Genomic DNA, 21752 nt, shown 5'->3' on the forward strand with positions numbered 1-21752 from the left:
AATTATGTACATGTGGGTAGAGTTATTAAAGTGACCATGCATAGATAATAACAGAGAGTAGCAGCAGCGTAGAAGAGGGTGGGTGGGGTGCAATGCAAATAGTCTGGGTAGCCATTTGATTTGCTGTTCAGGAGTCTTATGGCTTGGGGGTAGAAGCTGTTTAGAAGCCTCTTGGACCTAGACATGGCGGTCCGGTACCGCTTGCCATGCAGTAGCAGAGAGAACAGTCTATGACTAGGGTGGCTGGAGTCTTTGACAATTTTTAGGGCCTTCCTCTGACACCGCCTGGTATAGAGGTCCTGGATGGCAGGAAGCTTGGTCCTGGTGATGTACTGGGCCGTACGCACTACCCTCTGTAGTGCCTTGCGGTCGGAGGCCGAGCACTTGCCATACCAGGCAGTGATGCAACCCGTCAGGATGCTCTCGATGGTGCAGCTGTAAAACATTTTGAGGATCTGAGGACCCATGCCAAATCTTCTCAGTCTCCTGAAGGGGAATAGGTTTTGTCATGCCCTCTTCACGACTGTCTTGGTGTGCTTGGACCATGTTAGTTTGTTGGTGATGTTGACGCCAAGGAACTTGAAGCTCTCAACCTGCTCCACTACAGCCCCATTGATGAAAATCCTCCTTTTCCTGTAGTTCACAATCATCTCCTTTSTCTTGATCACATTGAGGGAGAGGTTGTTGTCGTTGCACCACACGGTCAAGTCTCTGACCTCCTCCCTATAGGCTGTCTCATTGTTGTCGGTGATCAGGCCTACCACTGTTGTGTCATCAGCAAAACGTAATGATGGTGTTGGAGTCGTGCCTGGCCATGCAGTCATGAGTGAACAGGGAGTACAGGAGGGGACTGAGCACCATCCCTGAGGGGCCCCAGTGTTGAGGATCAGCGTGGCGGATGTGTTGTTACCTACCCTTACCACCTGGGGGAGGCCCGTCAGGAAGTCCAGGATCCAGTTGCAGGGTGTTTAGTCCCAGGGTCACATACATTATCAATTTATCCAGATACTAATGCAGTTATGATATGCATACATTATCTTGTTATGAAAGATAACAGTTGATAAATAATGATACCGAACAATTGCTTTTGTAGCACTTCATATGCTTCAAAGTGCTTGGCATTGTAAAGGGGGCCAATCCACATCAGCCTTGATGTGCAGCACCTACCTTCGTTGAGGATTAAGGTTAGGATTAAGGTAAGGGAAAGTCATAAAAAAGTTGTTACATGGCTAAATTTGTTGGCGCCTAAATATGTTGACTTCTTTGTACTGCTCAGCAGCCATTTTGCGGTAGTTAGGTTCATAGTTAAGTTCATCATCATATACCCTGTTTATCGCCAAGGGTGAGTCAAAAACCGGAGTCGATTTGCCCACCATTTTCTTCCACAGTCTTTTATTTGTAAATAATAAAAATGAACTCTTGAATATAAAACATACACATCAGTAGAGCCACATCTGTTATACAAACAAGAAATGTTGAAGTGAATACTTCTTTTCTAGATATCGTGTTTTGAGTGGAAACTCATGGACTGTAAACAATCAGTATCGTGGAGTAATACCGACAAAGGAAAGGGCAGTGGGCTGCACCCCAAGAGGTTCAACTAAAACGTCAGCTAACAAAATCTTTATGGGTTTTAAGTTCAGTCCAAACCATGATAAAATACGGGGATTAAAGTTTTGCGGTTAAAGAAACAAGGTGGCATGTGTTGCAAATAGTCATGTTGGTTTTGGCTGCTATGAGGAGAAACTGAAAGGTCTGTTGGCTCCCCCTTGTGGTTGGGCACCGCTCAGCGGCTCTCAAAGCACAGGGCAAGGGGCTCAGATCTGTTTCCATAGGACTAGGAATGTTTGGATCGTTTTGTGTGTGTAAATATCGTCCCCCTGACTCATATTTACAACGTGTGTGTGTGTTTATAGGTGATAGGTGTATAGTCAGATACACTCATTTGATAATCATATATATCTATATCTTTTATCATTTATGTCATAATTATACTTCATATACATTAATCTCTGTTTTTATACACACATTCTCTACCTAGCCCCACTGCCAAAGACTATAGTTAAAACACCTAGCTCCTCAGATAGTCAGTTTGCTCAGTACTACGATACAGCACTGCTCTCCAAAGGGTTCAAAAGGAACACAAGAAAAGAAAAAAGTATTTTGGAGACTTCCTAATATGGATATTCATACGCAGAGTGGGAGGTGTGGCCTGGGCGGAGCTTATTCCCCCGGTGTCCGCCCTTGGATGGCGGATGGCTTTTCTGTTTGTATTCATATTCAGTACGAGCAAACTGTACAAGTACATGCAACATACAAGCTGGCCTAAAGTATGTGGAACTAACACACATTTAGTCTAGTCTCTTTTTAAGTAATTCGTCTGGCTTTTGTTTTACAAAAAAATGTGCATGCAGCTTGGGCCGGGGTCCCGAGTCATGCTGCGCCCGCCACACTCGCGGGGGGTGACGAGACCTCTGCTGGTCTGCAGACCACCATCACTCGAAACCAAATATGCACACAGGGAGTCTGCACCACATTCTCAACATTCTCAACTCTAGGCAAACTCTAGGTACCATTCTCAACTCTAGGCAAATAGAATAAAATAGATCTAACCATAATTTGGCCCTTTTTTTTCTCTTTCACAACCATTTGTTGTCTGAAAAATAATCAAGCTTTTGTGCTTGCTTTGATCTTAGAACAAGTATTGTTTTCACCTGTGCAGTCTCCCTCCCCTAACAGGTTGTGCAATCACGCCAATCCTCACAGATATAGCGACGCCATGACGACCTCAATGCTGAAACGCATTTTGATGGGCAGCTGTCGRCAGGGCGTCTTCAATCTTTTCCCTTTGTCTCCTGCACACTCTTTATGGCCTCACAATAACCTCTTCATTGATTGGCTACACCAAGCCTGGGCTGACATCCCTTGTGCCCCCTAACAGAGTGGGCTGCATGAGTCCCTTCAATCTCAGGAGCACAAGCCATAACACACTCAACGGAGGGAGAGGAGGAATGGAGAAAGAGGGGACAAAAAAAGGAGATGTCAGAGAGAAGGAGGATGGATACATAAAAAGGAGGGATGAGAAATAGAAGACGTGAGACTCAGGAGCAAGGCCCTAGCAGCCCAGAGAAAGGAGGGAAAACGGAAGGAGGGAGGCATGGGAAATGATTGTCTGACTCCAGCTAAACTTTGATTGGCTAGTTCTCTCTCTCCCTCTCTTTCTCTGTATATCTCTATCTCTCTGTCTGGCTTTGATTTGCTTAAGGTCTATCTTGGCCCTAGGGATGTGGTCATGCACTCTGGTCAGTTGTGGTCCATTGGTTGTTGTCCATTTGGGGTTGTGGTTGCGTTGTGGTCACTAAGAGCGCATACCAGCTGGTCCTGAGCTGTCCAGGGATGTCTGGGACGCCCGCCGCGTAAGCGAGGCTAAGGTAGGGTCCACCAATGAGGAAGGAGGAAACAATTTGTACCAGCCAATCACTGTGCTGGAGAGGTCCAGCTCCTCCAATAGGATCTGTGCAACTCCCATGAAGCATTTGTGATCCAGTCGCCCGTAGTCGCCCCAGACTATTATCTGTGGAGAGGGACAGAGATAAGACCAAGGACCCACACCTTCAAGCACACACGTACGCATCACACACACACGCACACAGACACAGACACACACACACACACACACACACACACACAAGCAGTACAAGTCCCCGGTGTTATTACCTGGAGGACTTTCCCCTGTGGGCTCTCCTCAAACAGCAGGGCCTGCTGGTAGAGTGGCTCCAGGGTTTTACGTGCAATCTTGGTTTTCTTTTTGGCTTTACAGGCTCCGTTATCCAGCAGGTAGGCCTTGACATAGGGTGCTGCAGAGACAGAGTGGTGTGGGGGAGAAAGGTGAGAGAATGGAGAACAGACACACTTATCTGGGATTTTGTGTGTGTGTGTGTGTGTGTGTGTGTGTTTGTGTGTGTACGTGTGTGTGGTACCTGGGAGTGATTTGGACCCTGGTTTGGGGGTAAGGCCACGTGCTCTAATCACCTCCACCTCTAGCTGGCCTTTTTTGTCCATCATTCCGATCTGAACATCTCCTGTAAACCATACACGGTATATCATCAGTGGTGTGTACTCAAGGGAATCTAGGCTTCCCCAAAAATGGTACCCCTAAAAATAAATCAAAACATATAGAATAATGTATCTTTCATCTCCTTGTGTTTCATGGGGCTTAATGTACTGTATCTCACCGGAGAAAGCATCCGGGTGAGTGAAACAGCGCCCCTCTATCTCTGTATGTGTAGCCCATCTATCTGATGTCGTCTGGTCAAAAAGAGTATGACATTGTTGCCGACCATAGCATTGAATGTAAGGGAAGCCAGAGAGCATTTGGCCTTCCTTGATAAAAAAATATATGAAATAATAGCCAATCAGCGTTGAGCTAAACTGAGTGAGCTCGATTGTGAATGGTCCTTGCGCACCAAGGCAGTTTGGATTTGGCTTTACACCAATCAYATCAGATTAAAAACAGTACGTCATTTACACAATTTCTTTTATTTTTGCATCTCGTTGTGTCACTGTCCTCCAGTGGCTAGCTAGCCAGCTAGCTAAAATCGTTCCTTTCCTAAATAGTGATGGATAGAGATATGGATTTAGACTTGTGGTTTTATTTCATTCTCTGTACTGGCCAATGATTATAGCAGCGATTCTGATCCAACCATTAATTCATACCTTGTTGTGCCCCTGGCCTGAGAGGATGGAAGTTCAATATGTATCTAGATGTAGAAGGCTAMCGTTAACTAGCTGGCCTGGCACATCATTGCCCATGAAGGGAATTTAAGTTAGCGAGCAAGCATTTTAGCCAGGTAGCCTAGGCTACAACAACTAAAATTGTGTACTATATGACAGAGTGATGAAAGAGAGGAGGATGGCATTGGCGTTTCTCTACAGGTAGTGTGAGTCAACATGTTTTTTCTAATCACACACACACACACACACACATCAGTACCATGGACAGGCACATCATATTTAGCTTATGTTTATTGAACTAAATTATTTTTGGTATCTTTTAGTTGTCACTGTATTAAACTAAGCAGAGGTGATTTGATGATGTTGAAGTTGAAGGTGCTGGAATAGTGGAGGCAGCTCCTGGTTTCTTTGTGACTTGTGGTAACGCTCTGTGGTTCTAAATCAATAGTTGTTTAGTGGTCCGAAAACATTAACTTGCTTGACTATGTTGTAGGTCATGTAACTGTTTGTTACATGCAATGTGCTTTGTGGACTTCACCAGACAGATGTTGCTCTCCGGTTTTGTGATGAAACAAAGGTGTGGTTGAATTTATTCTGCCACTGTGTCTTCTTATTGTCKCGACCTTTAGGCCTATATATCACGGTGTCAAGGCATATGAACTAACAGGTTATAGAGSAAACAACGCAATTATCACAACACATACTGTAGGTTGTAATATGGCTTTTTTTCCCTGGCTTGGCTTCCTTAGCGATTTTACCCACGCATCACTACTGTCCATCATATCCCTTTGTGCMACTCACCCATGGCGGGTGTGGCTAATGTTTGCCGGCCCACCAGTTGGGCGGGGCCAAGGCCATCCAGGAAGTCACTGAACTGACTGTCAACCCCCAGCCTCATCCCYGAGAAGATTAGACTGGAACACACACAMACACACTGGGGTTAAACTACTGAAGATCAGAATAACGTTAGACCGGACAAGCATTGAAGTGAGAATGACACTACCACTACAGTCAAAGAGAGAGTGAGGCTAGAGATACTGACTTCCCCTCAGAGCTGTAGCTGTTCATGCTTCCGTCAGTGGAGTCTCTGCTGGCCTGGCGGTTCATGGCAGAGCGGGGGTACTCTACAGCCATGCCCACCTCTGTACTCCGCTGGATCTGGATTTTGTTCTTTTTCTTGCCCTTCTTTTTAGTATCCACCACCACTGCTTTTTATTACACACAACAAATACAACAACAATACATTCATATTACCAACTGGTTTTTATATGGGTGCTGGATACAGGGCTTGTGTATGGTGGGGTATTGTTTTTATGGTCTGTCTGTGTTACCTTTCTGGGAGGTGAGCTGTGAGGTGCTGCAGCTGCGTCTGGAGGGCAGGCCCACAATGGCCACCACCCGTTGGCTGAGGCTGGAGCGCCGCTTCTTGCCCCCGCCCAATGCTGTATCTGATTGGCTGCCGTCCGTGTGCTCAATGCCATAGATCTCACCGCTCACACTGGTGCTCTTTAACATGCTGCGGCCTGACGCACGCATCGCCTTTGCTACACGCACACACACACACACACACACACCACACACCACACACACAACACACACCACACACACACACACACACACCACACACACACACACACACACACACACACACACACACACACACACACAACACACACAACATACACACACACGCACGCACGCACACACACGCACGCACGCACGCATACACAGCAAAGAGACAGACAGACAAATACATTTTGTAGTCTTTACTGCAACACACAGGTGTGTGTGTGTGCGTGCGTGCGTGCTGCGTGCGTGCTGCGTGCGTGCGTGCGTGCGTATGTGTTGTTCTTTTTACTTGAAGCGTCCCGGGTCTCTCTGACTGGATGGATATGTAGCTGGTACTACTGATGCGGAGGCACTGCTGGTGCGAGAGATGGCTGACACGTCGCTGACATCACTGTCTGAAGATGCGGATACGTTCTCACAGCTGGTTTCCTCTGGTCCTTATACAGCTAGAGAGAGAGGATTAGAGAGCGACAGAGGATGAGAGTATATATACACATGTGTTTCATGCCAATAAAGTGACTGAATTTAATCATTTTGAATTGTGAAGGGGGATAGAGGAGTGAGAGAGAGGAAAGATGAACATGGAGAGATGGTCATAAATATGGGGAGTGAGAGAGAGGGACAGAGAGATGGAGAGATGGTCATAAATATGGGGAGTGAGAAAGAGGGACAGAGAGATGGAGAGATGGTCATAAATATGGGGAGTGAGAGAGAGGGACAGAGAGATGGAGAGATGGTCATAAATATGGGGAGTGAAGAGACGAATGGAGAGAATGGTCATAAATATGGGGAGTGAGAGAGAGGGACAGAGAGATGAGAGATGGTCATAAATATGGGGAGTGAGAGAGAGGACAGGGATGGCAGAGAGATGGTCAAAAATATGGGGAGTAGGAGAAGAGAGATGGAGAGATGGTCATAAATATGGGAGTGAGAGAGAGGACAGAGAGATGGAGAGCATGGTCAAAATATGGGGAGTGAGAGAGAGATGGAGAGATGCGCTCATAAAATATGGGGGAGTGAGAGAGAGGGGCAGAGAGATGGAGAAGATGGTCATAAATATGGGGAGTGAGAGAGAGGCGACAGAGAGATTGGTCATAAATATTGGGGAGTGAGAGAGAGGGACAGAGAGATGGAGAGATGGTCATAAATATGGGATGAGAGAGAGGGACCAGAAGAGATGAGAGATGTCAAAAATAGGGAGTGAGAGAGAGGGACAGAGAGATGGGGAGATGGGTCATTAAATATGGGGAGTGAGAGAGAGGGACAGAGAGATGGTTAGAGATGGTCAAAAAATAGGGAGTGGAGAAGAGAGGACGGAGAGATGGGAGATGGTCATAAATATGGGGAGTGGAGAGAGGGACAGAGGAGATGGAGAGATGGTCAGATGTGCTCCTGCATTTTTCAGCATGTTCTTAACAAAAATTAGATTTTAGAGTTAGATTACTTGGATTTTTTTGTCAAGGAACATATATTGGGATGCTACCCTCTACAATATAACCTTCACTCCAAATCAAAACTCAAAACCTACAACCTGATTTTGGACGGAATTACGGAATCACCTGGAAGGCTTACAACTACCAAAGATTATTATTCCAACGCTATACAGCAAATGCTCTGGAAAACAACAGAAACCTGAAAACACCATCCAACCTGGAACTGAGTGAGTCATGTTTAGTCTGAAGCTATATTTTATTTCCAAAAGCCAAGAAGAAAAAYACATTACATTACTTTATAAGGACTGAATGCTAAATTAAGGCTGCCAAGCTTGATACAACTTCAATTAGCACTGAAGTGTCAAGTGAGAGGTGTCAAAGCCCTTTATCCCAACAATGGCAGGAGAGTCAAACAGTCTACTCCAACAAAATGGAGAGGCCTTAGAAGCTTCCTCCCGCTGTTCAGAGGTAATTAAAATACAGTACCCTGTGTATGTAAAGAATGATAAGGCAAGAAAAGATCACAAAATTAAGCTCTTTATGGAAAATCAAGAGACACTTTTTGCTGACTATTTTAAAAATGGGAACATCAGCAACCTCATCTTCCGCACAAACCCTCCCCTGGCATGGCACAGTGCTATATTAACCAGACCATCTCCTGGCACAGTGCTATATTAGCACACTACCCCTCTGTTAACAGGGGGGTGTTAACGAGGGGTGGAAACTCAGGATACTAGACAACGAGGACTCTGAGTCAGCTAATATAGTATATCCCTATAAGTCTGGAAAGGTAATGGTACAGGGCAACATCAAACAGTTTCACCTGGACGTTCACCTAATAAAATAATTAGCCCAGCAGGAGAAGCTCTCCCTTGAGAAAGATACCCCCACCCCGAACGGGTCAGACCAGACCTCTTCATTATATAACCCCACAGACGAGCAACCCCAAGTGGAAAGTCAACCTCCCAGGACAGAGTACTACCCCCTCATTGGAATGAAGGATACATTTACCCAGCTGGAGGTAAGGCAGGTGGAGAGGGAACAGCAGGTGATTCCACTCCAGTCAGCACAGACCCAGACAACAGTCCAGCACAACAACATCCCCTTAACCAGACCCGGAGAGCTGGAGGTGGAGAGAGACATATCTACACTCTGGACTGTGGTGACACAACTTCAACAATATAAAAAGCAGGAGCAGGAGAAGAACAGAGCACTAGAGGAGAGGATCAGACTGCTGGAGGAGAGGGTGAGGGGGATGGCGTGTGACAGAGAACAACCCACTAAAGAGGTGGCCAACCCCGCAGAGAAGCCAGCAGAACAGCCCACCTCAGCTCCCGACAAAAGTCTCGACACCAGAACAGAACAGTCCACACCAGACCCTGACCATAGCGTCGACATCACAGCAGAACAGACAAATGAAGAACCCCAAGCCCAGGGGATCTCACCCCCTCTGAGCACCCCCCCTGTCAGCCACCCTGATAGCTCTCCTGACAACCCCCCCTACTTTTCCACTTGAGTTGATCATAACCAAGACACAGATTGTGACTCCTTTAGCGATCTCAAATGCGGAATATATATTCTAAGATAGAAAAACTCTTTCCCAAACAACAGTGTGTGCTAGGACCTCTGGTTGTCCAAGATCACCAGCGCGCCCTTAGACCTTCTGTCCTGAGGACAACACTAGGCTCACCCTAGCCAATAATATATAACACAGGCACAAACAACCTGAGAACACCGACCAGGAAAGGTGCCACAGCACTCAAGGGAGTGATAGAAAAAGCTTATTCTACTTTCTCGCCAATGCCACAAAGTGGTTAAATGCTCCACCCTGCTAAGCCATACAAAGATCTTCCACTCCTCTACCATAAAGCGGGTAAAACACAAGTATTTCCCATGACTGTGCCTCAAAACCAAAATTGTTTTCCTGGCCCACCACTCACCCTGGACTTGAACAGCCTTATGACCAGGTCCACCTAGACAAGGCAGCAGTGCCCACCTTCGCCGGACTTAAAGGACATTGCCTCTTTCAAACGCAGCCAGCTGCCAACACTTCACACAGGAGCAACAGATCAATAGACAACCCCCAGCCCAACAGCGAGACAACTCTCCCAGACCTGCGGACCCCCCCCCCCCCTGCCTACATAGAGGACCCACGCCGAGATGACCTACATCCAGAACCAACAACATCACCAGCCACATCACAGCCCCACCCAATCAACCAACCCCCCAAAGTCAACCATCCACACCCCATCTTAGACCTTTGGCTCCCCTCAGATCAGAACCTATGCCCCTCCTGCCACCCCATGGCCACTCCACCCCGCAAATGAGGCGCTCAAACATAAGTCAGACATAACCCAGCCCGGGTGAGCGCAAACAGGCCAACCCCCACATCTTACACTACACCAGCCAAATGAGCATCGTACCAGATTCGCTTAGCAGCCTCTGCTCACACTTCCTGGCGCTGAGCCAAACACATGACCAACAACATTGGACACTTTATGGAACACAAAGCCTTCACTATCTCATCCTGGAATATCCAAGGCCTGAGGTCATCTGCCTTTGGCCTAAAGAGCAGGTACCTAGACTTCATCAAAGAAATCGGAAATACAGACATTGTCATCCTACAAGAAACCTGGTATAGAGGAGACACTGGTTGCCCTCTAGGTTACAGAGAGCTGGTAGTCCCATCCACCAAACTACCAGGTGTGAAAGAGGGAAGGGACTCAAGGGGGAAAGCTAATATGGTATAGAGCAGACCTAACTCACTCCATTAAATTAATCAACACAGGAACATTTTACATTTGGCTAGAAATTCAAAAGGAAATTATCTTAACAGAGAAAAATGTCCTCCTGTGTGCTACCCATATCCCCCCAATAGAATCCCCATACTTTAATGAAGACAGCTTCTCCATCCTGGAGGGGAAATAAATCATTTCCAGGCCCAGGGACATGTACTAGTCTGTGGTGACCTAAATGCCAGAACCGGACAAGAACCTGACACCCTCAGCACACAGGGGGACAAACAACTGCCTGGAGGTGACAGCATTCCCCCCCATATGCCCCCCTAGGCACAACTATGACAACATAACCAACAAAAACGGGTCACAACTACTGAAGCTCTGTCGCACACTGGGTATGTACATAGTCAATGGTTGGCTTTGAGAGGACTCCTATGGTAGGTTCACCTATAGCTCATCTCTTAGCAGTATTACTGTAGACTACTTTATCACTGACCTCAAACGAGAGTCTCTCAGAGCGTTCACAGTCAGCCCACTGACACCCCTATCAGACCACAGCAAAATCACAGTCTACTTGAACAGAGCAATACTCAATCATGAGGCATAAAAGCCAAAGGAGCTGAGTAATATTAAGAAATGCTATAGATGGAAAGAATGTAATCTGGAAACCTATCAAAAAACAATTAGGCAACAACAAATTCAATCCCTTTTAGACAACTTCCTGGACAAAACATTCCAGAGTAATAGTGAAGGTGTAAACTTGGCAGTAGAAAATCTTAACAGTATATTTGACCTCTCAGCTTCCCTATCAAATCTAAAAATCTCAAATAGAAAACCGAAGAAAATGAATAACAATGACAAATGGTTTGATGAAGAATGCAAACATCTAAGAAAGAAATTGAGAAACCTGTCCAAACAAAAACATAGAGACCCAGAAAACCTGAGTCTACGCCTTCACTATGGTGAATCACTAAAACAATACAGAACTACACTATGGAAAAAGAAGGAACAGCACATCAGAAATCAGCTCAATGTAATTGAAGAATCCATAGACTGTAACCACTTCTGGAAAAATTGGAAAACACTAAACAAACAACAACACAAAGAATTATCTATCCAAAATGGAGATGTATGGGTAAACCACTTCTCCAATCTTTTTGGCTCTATAACAAAGAACAAAGAACAAACAGCAAAAACATATACATGATCAAATACAAATCTTAGAATCAACTATTAAAGACTACCAGATTCTCCAATTACCTTGAATGAACTACAGGACAAAATAAAAACCCTCCAACCCAAAAAGGCATGTGGTGTTGATGGTATCCTCAATGAAATGATCAAATATGCAGACAACAAATTCCAATTGTCTATACTAAAACTCTTTAACATCAGCCTCAGCTCTGGCATCTTCCCCMATATTTGGAACCAAGGACTGATCACTCCAATCCACAAAAGTGGAGACAAATTTGACCCCAATAACTACCGTGGGATATGCGTCAACAGCAACCTTGGGAAAATCCTCTGCATTATCATTAACAGCAGACTCGTACATTTCCTCAGTGAAAACAATGTACTGAGCAAAAGTCAAATTGGCTTTATACCAAATTATCATACGACAGACCACGTATTCACCCTGCACACCCTAATTGACAAACAAACAAATCAAAACAAAGGCAAAGTATTTTCATGCTTTGATGATTTAAAAAAATACTTTGACTCATTTTGGCATGAGGGTCTGCTATACAAATTGATGGAAAGTAGTGTTTGGGCAAAAACATACGACATTATAAAATCCATGTACACAAACAACAAGTGTGCAGTTAAAATTTCTTCCCACAGGGCTGTGGGGTGAGACAGGGATGTAGGTTAAGCCCCACCCTTCAACATATATATCAACAAATTGGCGAGGGCACTAGAAAAATCTGCAGCACCCGGCCTCACCCTACTAGAATCTGAAGTCAAATGTTTACTGTTTGCTGATGATCTGGTGTTTCTGTCATCAACCAAGGAGGGCCTACAGCAGCACCTAGATATTCTGCACAGATTCTGTCAGACCTGGGCCCTGACAGTAAATCTCAGTAAGACCAAAATAATGGTGTTCCAAAAAAGGTCCAGTCGCCAGGACCACAAATACAAATTCCATCTAGACACCGTTACCCTAGAGCACACAAAAAACTATACATACCTTGGCCTAAACATCAGCGCCACAGGTAACTTCCACAAAGCTGTGAATGATCTGAGAGACAAGGCAAGAAGGGCATTCTATGCCATCAAAAGGAACATAAAATTTGACATACCAATTAGGATCTTAAATCAGTGATAGAACCCATTGCCCTTTATGGTTGTGAGGTCTGGGGTCCGCTCACCAACCAAGAATTCACAAAATGGGACAAACACCAAATTGAGACTGCATGCAGAATTCTGCAAAAATATCCTCGTTGTACAACGTAGAACACCAAATAATGCATGCAGAGCAGAATTAGGCCGATACCCGCTGATGATCAAAATCCAGAAAAGAGCTGTTAAATTCTACAACCACCTAAAAGGAAGCGATTCCCAAACCTTCCATAACAAAGCCATCACCTACAGAGAGATGAACATGGAGAAGAGTCCCCTAAGCAAGCTGGTCCTGGGGCTCTGTTCACACACACAAACAGACCCCACAGAACCCCAGGACAGCAACACAATTAGACCCAACCAAATCATGAGAAAACTAAAAGATAATTACTTGACACATTGGAATGAATTAACAAAAAAACAGAGCAAACTAGAATGCTATTTGGCCCTAAACAGAGAGTACACAGTGGCAGAATACCTGACCACTGTGACTGACCCAAACTTAAGGAAAGCTTTGACTACGTACATACTCAATGACCATAGCCTTGCTATTGAGAAAGGCCGCCGAAGGCAGACCTGGCTCTCAAGAGAAGACAGGCTATGCGCACACTGCCCACAAAATGAGGTGGAAACTGAGCTGCACTGCCTCACCTCCTGCCCAATGTATGACCATATTAGAGACACATATTTCCCTCAGATTACACAGATACACAAAGAATTCGAAAACAAACCCAATTATGATAAACTCCCATATCTATTGGGTGAAATACCACAGTGTGCCATCACAGCAGCAAGATTTGTGACCTGTTGCCACAAGAAAAGGTCAACCAGTGAAGAACAAACACCATTGTAAATGCAACCCACATTTATGCTTATTTATTTTCCCTTTGTACTTTATCCATTTGTACATCGTTACAACACCGTATATATACATAATATGACATTTGTAATGTCTATTCTTTTGGAACTTCTGTGAGTCTAATGTTTACTGTTCATTTTTATTGTTTATTTCACTTTTGTATATTATCTACTCCACTTGCTTTGGCAATGTTAACATATGTTTCCCATGCCAATAAATCCCCTTGAATTGAATTCAGAGGAACAAGCTGTCACACCCTGGCCTTAGTATTCTTTGTTTTCTTTATTATTTTAGTTAGGTCAGGGTGTGACATGGGGAATGTATGTGTTTTTGTAGTGTCTAAGGTGGTTGTATGGTTTAGGGGGTTAAATAGAGTAGATGGGTTTGTGTTTAGTATAGGTGTCTAGCTGTGTCTATGGTTGCCTGAATGGTTCTCAATCAGAGACAGATGTCATTAATTGTCTCTGATTGGGGGCCATATTTAAGGCAGCCATAGGCACTAGGTTAATGTGGRTAATTGTCTATGTTGAACGTTAGTAGCTTGTGTGTGTGCACTTTCGTTTATAGCTTCACGGTCGTTTGTTTTGTTTTGTTAGTTTTGTTGTAAGAGTGTTTCGTTTCGTGTTACGTCTTCTTCAAAATAAAAGGAAGATGTATTTCTCACACGCTGCGCCTTGGTCTCCTCACTACGACGATCGTGACAGAATTACCCACCAAAGGACCAAGCAGCGTGTGAAACAGCAACAGGACCCACCTACACAGGATTCATGGACATGGGAGGAGATATTAGATGGAAAGGGACCTTGGGCACAACCGGGAGAATATCGCCTCCCTCGTGAAGAGCTGGAGGCAGCTAAAGCCGAGAGGAGGCGATATGAGGAGGCAGCACGGAAGCAAGGCTGGAAGCCCGTGAGTACAACCCAAACATTTCTTGGGGGGGGGTTGAAAGGGAGTGTGGCGAAGTCAGGTAGGAGACCTGCGCATACTCCCTGTACTTACCGTGGAGAGCGAGAGTACGGGCAGACACCGTGTTACTCAGTAGAGCGCATGGTGTCTCCTGTACGTGTTCATAGCCCGGTGCGGGTTATTCCACCTCCCCGCACTGGTAGGGCTAGATTGAGGATTGAGCCGGATGTCATGAAGCCGGCCCAACGCATCTGGCCACCAGTGCGTCTCCTCGGGCCGGCTTACATGGCACCAGCCTTACGCATGGTGTCCCCGGTTCGCCTACATAGCCCGGTGCGGGTTATTCCACCTCCCCGCACTGGTCGGGCGACGGGGAGCATACAACCAGGTAAGGTTGGGCAGGCCCAGTGCTCAAGGGAGCCAGTACGCCTGCACGGTCCGGTATTTCCGGCGCCACCTCCCCGCCCCAGCCCAGTACCACCAGTGCCTACACCACGCACCAGGCTTCCAGTGCGTCTCCAGAGCCCTGTTCCTCCTCCACGCACTAGCCCTGTGGTGCGTGTCTCCAGCCCATTACCACCTGTGCCTACGCCACGCACCAAGCCTCCTGTGTGTTCCCAGAGTCCTGTGCATCCTGTTGCTGCTCCCCGCACTAGCCCTGAGATGCGTGTCTTCAGCCCGGTACCACCAGTGCCGGCACCACGCACTAGGTATAAGGTGCGTATCCAGGGTCCAGTATGCCCTGTTCCTTCTCCCCGCACTAGCCTGAAGGTGCGTGTCCTTAGCCCGGTACCTCCAGTTCCGGTACCACGCACCAGGCCTACAGTGTGCCTCAGCCGGCCAGAGTCTGCCGTCTGCCCAGCGCCATCTGAGCCATCCGTCTGCCCAGCGCCATCTGAGCCATCCGTCTGCCCAGCGCCATCTGAGCCATCCGTCTGCCCCGAGCCATTAGAGCCGCGTCTGTCCCGAGCGTGTCAGAGCCGTTCGTCAGTCAGGAGCCGCTAGGCCGCCAGTCAGCCAGGATCCGCCAGAGACCGTTCAACACAGCCAGGATCCGCCAGAAGCCGCAACCAGCCAGGATCCGCCAGAGCCGCACGCAGCCAGGATCCGCCAGAGCCGCCACCAGCCAGGATCCGCCAGAGCCGCCAGTCAGCCAGCGGATCCGCCAGAGCCGCCAGTCAGCCAGGATCCGCAGAGCCGCCAGTCAGCCAGGATCCGCCAGAGCCGCCAAGTCAGCCAGGATCACGCCAGATGGCCGCCAGTCAGCCATGATCGCCAGATCCGTCAGCCTAGCCATGACAGCCAATCCGTCAGCTAGCCATGAGCAGCCAGATCCGTCAGCTAGCATGAGCTGCCGTCCCTCATCCGGAGCTGCCGTCCTCAGTCCGGAGCTGCGTCCTCAGTCCGGAGCTGCCGTCCCTCAGTCCGGAGCTGCCGTCCCCTCAGTTCATGAGCTGCCGTCCCTCAGTCATGAGCTGCCGTCCCTCAGTCATGAGCTGCGTCCCTTCAGTCATGAGCTGGCCCGTCCCTCAGTCATGAGCTGCCGTCCCCTCAGTCATGAGCTGCCGTCCTCAGCATGACCCGTCCCTCAGTCATGAGCTGCCCCAGTCCGGAGCTACCCCTCAGTCGGAGCTACCCTCCAGTCCGGAGCTACCCTTAGTCCGGAGCTACCCCTCAGTCCGGAGCTACCCCTCAGTCCGAAGCTACCCATCCGTCCGGACTACCCATCCGTCCGGAGCTACCCATCTGTCCGTGGCGCCCTCTGGATGGTCTTCAGTCCGGGACTTGCTACAAGGGTCGCCGCTCCAGAGGTGCCACCAAAGCGGGTATTGACAATGGTGAGTGGGGGCCTCGTCCGCGCCCGAGCCGCCGCCATGATGGGGGCCACCCCGGACCCTACCCCTTCTGTTTCAGGTTCTGCGGCCGGAGTCCGCACCTTTGGGGGGGGGTACGTCACACCTGGCCTTAGTATTCTTTGTTTTCTTTATTATTTTAGTTAGGTCAGGGTGTGACATGGGGAATGTAGTGTTTTGTAGTGTCTAAGGTGGTTGTATGGTTTAGGGGGTTAAATAGAGTAGAATGGGTTTGTGTTTAGTATAGGTGTCTAGCTGTGTCTATGGTTGCCTGAATGGTTCTCAATCAGAGACAGATGTCATTAATTGTCTCTGATTGGGGGCCATATTTAAGGCAGCCATAGGCACTAGGTAATGTGGTAATTGTCTATGTTGAACGTTAGTAGCTTGTGTGTGTGCACTTTCGTTTATAGCTTCACGGTCGTTTGTTTTGTTTGTTAGTTTGTTGTAAGAGTGTTTCGTTTCGTGTTACGTCTTCTTCAAAATAAAAGGAAGATGTATTTCTCACACGCTGCGCCTTGGTCTCCTCACTACGACGATCCTGACACAAGCAGACAGAGATATGGGGAGCGAGAGAGAGAGGGACAGAGAGAGATGTAGAGGGCGACATACAAAGAGGGTTAGGGTTAGGGGCTGACCTCAAGTGACAGGTGACTGACCTCGCGTTTGCTCTTGAGCACCCTCTCCACGTCCCTGCTAGAAGTGGACGGAGCAACAGGACTCCTGTGGGAGTCCCTCTGCTGCACCTTCATCTGGAGCTGACGAACACGCTCCTCTGCTGCTAGGGCTACACACACACACACACACATACAGGGAGAAATCAGCAAAAATATGCACACCCACATTTAATCACCACACACCCACATTTAATCACCACTCACTCACTCACTCGCTCACTCACTCACTCACTCACTCACTCACTCACTCACTCAGGTTTACAGACAAAATCAAGTCAAGGAAGCCACACACACCTTGCTCTACGGGGCTGCTGCTCTTGTCTGGGACCTGTGGGAGTTGTCTGACCCTGCGAGCTGCTGACGAGGACATCACTGAGGTGGACAGAGACGCACCACCTTGGAGGTGGCCCCTGAGAGTGAGAGATAGAGAGCGAGATGGAACGAGAGAGAGGATGAGAGAATGCACCCACTACTAGTTTCTCTGTTAGACACAGAGTTTTGACACATAGGATCTAAGAAGAGCACTAGACAGAGTCAAACTTGGTAGGAAAGTGAGGGGAAGTGTACTACGCACAATCACCTGGTCTATGTCATGTTATGTTCTTAATGTTTTGTACACTCAGTGTACACTTACACACAAACACGCACATGGACACGCACACACACACACACACACACAACCCACCACACACTGGCCCATGGCTGGGGTACAATATCAAATAAATAGTGCATTATAGGCAGTGGAATCATGGAGGAGGAAGGCAACAGCTCTTTCTCTCTCAGGCCGCTCCTCCAAGGGGACTGAGGTGAGGGGTCAGAGGTCAGCACCTGTATGGTTGGGGTGAACCCGGGGCCAACTCTCGGAGGGTCCCCTTACCGAGAGGCCGCAGGGGAGGGGGCCGTCCTCGGGACCCCCTCAGGATGGAGGTGGGCTTTATTCTGGGGGCCCCAACACACACACCATACACACCGTGTGCACAAAGTCGCAGCATGCAAAAATGAAAGAAAATAACAGAATAGAGGCAAAAAGGAAAAGAGGAAAAAAAGGAAAAATGGTGAAAAGAAAAGAAGCTTTGTCAAACATATTGAAATCAGCATACACAGTGTGAGAGACATCTCAGAAGAAAACATTGTTAAAGGTGCAGGTCAAACTACCTGATTCCATATTAGGAAAGACCCCACCTTGATACTGAACAGCCAATTACAAACGCAAGCTCATCTTGCCTCCATCTCAGCGAATCCTGACCCACGCTATCATGCTTATGTTAGCATTACCATGCTAATGGCCGTACTGCACTACAGTCCAGTACAGTACATGTGTACGTGACTTAATCTGATAGATTATTCCAAAATCAACGTTTAAAATTGTGGTAATGTGGATGAACTGGTGGACAGAAAAGAGGGGGATCCCCACTAGAGGTAAAAGTCACCATTTGGTACAGATTTAGGATCAGTTTACCCCAAACAAATCCTAACCTCAATTATTGTGGGGGAAAACTGATGTTAGATCAGTGTCTAAAGTGAACTTCATCCTAGACTGGGAATTTGTGGGAGGGGACAGACTATGATGGCAGGATGAATCTCGCAATGAGATTCACATGCTCGACTCAAACTTTAATTTCAATTCTGTACTGATGTGAATGGGAGATTTTATGAAAGTTTGAGGATTGGGCCGGAAGTGATGATGTTGATAAACAGGGTATATGTTATGGTTGGCCCCCTTACCTGTCGTTGTCAGGGAGCTTCTTGCCCAGAGTGTGACAGGTGGATGAGTCCAGGCTCCGAGTTTGCCTGGGAGATGGGAGATGAGTGGAAAACAGAAAGAAACGGATGGAGGGATGAATAAATAAACGGAGAGAGTATGGGACAGGGGTAAACAGCTGAGGTAAGTGAGAGAAGTCTGATTTTCTATTCGTAATGAAACGTCTAGCCTTATGCTCTACAGAAGACAAGCCAGTTAGGCGATTGATTTGATTAAGTTGTCAATACACATCAATGGAATATGGAGTATGGAACACTGATCATGAAGAAGCATCACACATGTATTCATTGAACAAGTAATGTGTGTGTGTGTGTGTGTGTGTGTGTGTGTGTGTGTGTGTGTGTGTGTGTGTGTGTGTGTGTGTGTGTGTGTGTGTGTGTGTGTGTGTGTGTGTCTGTGTGTACCTCTTCTTTGCACTGAGGTGGTTTACTGTCTCTTGTCTAGGAACTAGACCCTCCATCATCCATCTGTTTCATACATACCACAAACATGAAGGTGATGAGATGACATGATGAGAAACACAGACACACATTCACAGACAGACACAAACACACCACTTGTGACTTACATAGATATAAACTCAACTTTGAATCCTGAATTATGTGTCTTTTGTTATGAATATGAAAGACAAACATTAGTGATAATGAGAAAAGCTCAGTTGGCATGCAACAAACAGACAAAAGCTTCTGAAATCCCTCAATTCATAGACTACAACTCCACAAGCGAAAAGCAAAACAGCACAGGCATTCTTCATGAGAAGATAGAGGCTGCAAGGATTTTAGAACACAACGTTTACACGGCAGAATGCTAGAACACAAACTAGATTGTAGAACACAACCTACAGGCTGTTACATTCTAGAATCCAAACTACAAGCCACAGTGATTCTAAAGAACATATTAGAGCACAAGTCACTAGGCCACCAGATTCTACGCCAAAAGACCCTGAAAATAGTCCCATTGAGCAAAATTATTGATTGGGATACGTTTAGGGTTAGAGGTTAGCTAGCTATTACACTGTTTGTTGGGGTTTAGTACAGGTGTGGGGGTTAAGGTTGGGGTCAGCTGCTAACAGGGGGGGATGGGGCCGGATGGGAAGGGGGTACCTGTCGTCTTCTGGGGAGGCGTGTTGGATTAGAATCCTGGGGCTGGCGGGGCGTCTGCGGGGCAGAGACTGGGAGCAGCTGAGACCCAGCAGCACCCCCGGTGAACACACAGAGAAACACATGCATCATGGATCACCTGCACTCTCATAGGGGCTGTATCGAGTTCATGGGTCTATCATATCTCTGAGTCTCAGTTTAAGGCTGTTACCACAAAAATGCACAGATCATTTCAGACTACTCCCACAAAAAAGGACCCTCCCTTTAAGGCATCTCATAAAGTAGCTATGTACAAACAGTCACTCCAGCAGACTCTACAAAGAGAATGGATTCCTACAGATACTGCACTACTTTGCACTAGTACTATACCAATCCTTTTACACAAACCTTAAGAGTGTACTTAAAACTACATCCACCACACCGTCCTCAACAAACTCCCACTCTCTCTCACACACACACAGGTGGTAGATTGTCTGAGGCTGGATGCAGGCAGTGTACAGGTCAGTGGGCTGGTACCTTTGGGGATCTGGTGAAGGAACACTATGGTTCCTTTCTGGGTTCAGACAGTTGGTGCTAGCACTCCTAGTCTTAACCCTGTCCAGAGAGGTATGTAGATCACTAGCTCAATAACATGCCATCCAATGCAGTAGTGGAGAGGAGCGGACACAGAACAAAGAAGAGGAAAATGGAAAAGAAATAGATGTTATTTACCTAAACCATAAAGGACATGCCAGTCTGAACGTTGTTTTAAGTGATTAGATGATTGATTGGAGTCAACACAAGTCATTCAGTGTTGGGGAGTAGTGAACCATATGTATTTCAATTAGTCATTTAACTGCATTGACAGTTGTATTTGAACTCAATTCCAATCTTGGTAGTGTTTTCAGTAGTTAAATACTTTATTACCATGTAGTGGTGTAGCTAACTACTGGAAGTACACACTACTTTTTTTGCAAAAATAAAATATGGGTGGTTGACAAGAATTTCCTTTTTTTTTGTCAGCATCACACCTGCCAAATTCTCACTTGAAACATAGTTTTTAGTCCATGACATTTCAGATTTAAATATGATACTTTTTCGTAGTTAACTACTTTTTCATAGTAACTTAAGTTAAGTAAACAATATTTTTCAAAAGGGTAGCTTTAGTGTAGCTTAACTTTTAAAGTGAGAAGTAACTGGTAGCTTGGTCAAATATATATTCAGAGTAGCTTCCCCAACACTGAAGACATTGTCAGGTAGTGAGATAGCCAGGTTGTCATGGAGACCTGTTCTCCGGTTGTCAGAAGATTTCGTGAACATGGTATGAGGAGGTCATTGAGGGTTGAAGGTGTGTGTGTCTTACCTAATGGTGATCTCGTCTGTAAACCTGAGAACACGTTGTGTGAAAGAGCTGCGTATTGCCGTGACAACGCTGGAACGCACCATTGAGCTAGTCTTTAGACATGCAGGCAGTGTGGAACTTTACTCAAGACAATGAAAAGAGTCAAATATAAAAAGCATGCAATAAACAGACAACAAAAAACAACTTAACATCAAACAAACAGAGGCTAAGTGTGGGAAAGGATGTGGTAGCCTACAACTATGGACAATACTCACATGGGCAAGATAACTGTTTTTGGAGCACAAACTGGACTACTTTCAATACTTGCTCCAAGTCAATTGATGGAATTCATCCCAAAATAATCCGGAAGATAAATATCAGTAAGACCAGGATACAGTCGGGTGCATATGATGTAGTTATACGACGTCAACTCAAGGGATATTACCTCCTGAACATAAAA

General features: G+C 46.5%; 1 pseudogene; it reads right to left on the reverse strand.

The window, feature by feature from the left end:
• Positions 1–1375: 1375 nt before the first annotated feature.
• Positions 1376–21752, reverse strand: part of LOC111951711 (regulating synaptic membrane exocytosis protein 1-like) — an 80028-nt pseudogene continuing 59651 nt past the window's right edge.

The sequence above is a fragment of the Salvelinus sp. IW2-2015 genome, linkage group LG25, assembly GCF_002910315.2.
Source record: "Salvelinus sp. IW2-2015 linkage group LG25, ASM291031v2, whole genome shotgun sequence".
Lineage (NCBI taxonomy): Eukaryota > Metazoa > Chordata > Actinopteri > Salmoniformes > Salmonidae > Salvelinus > Salvelinus sp. IW2-2015.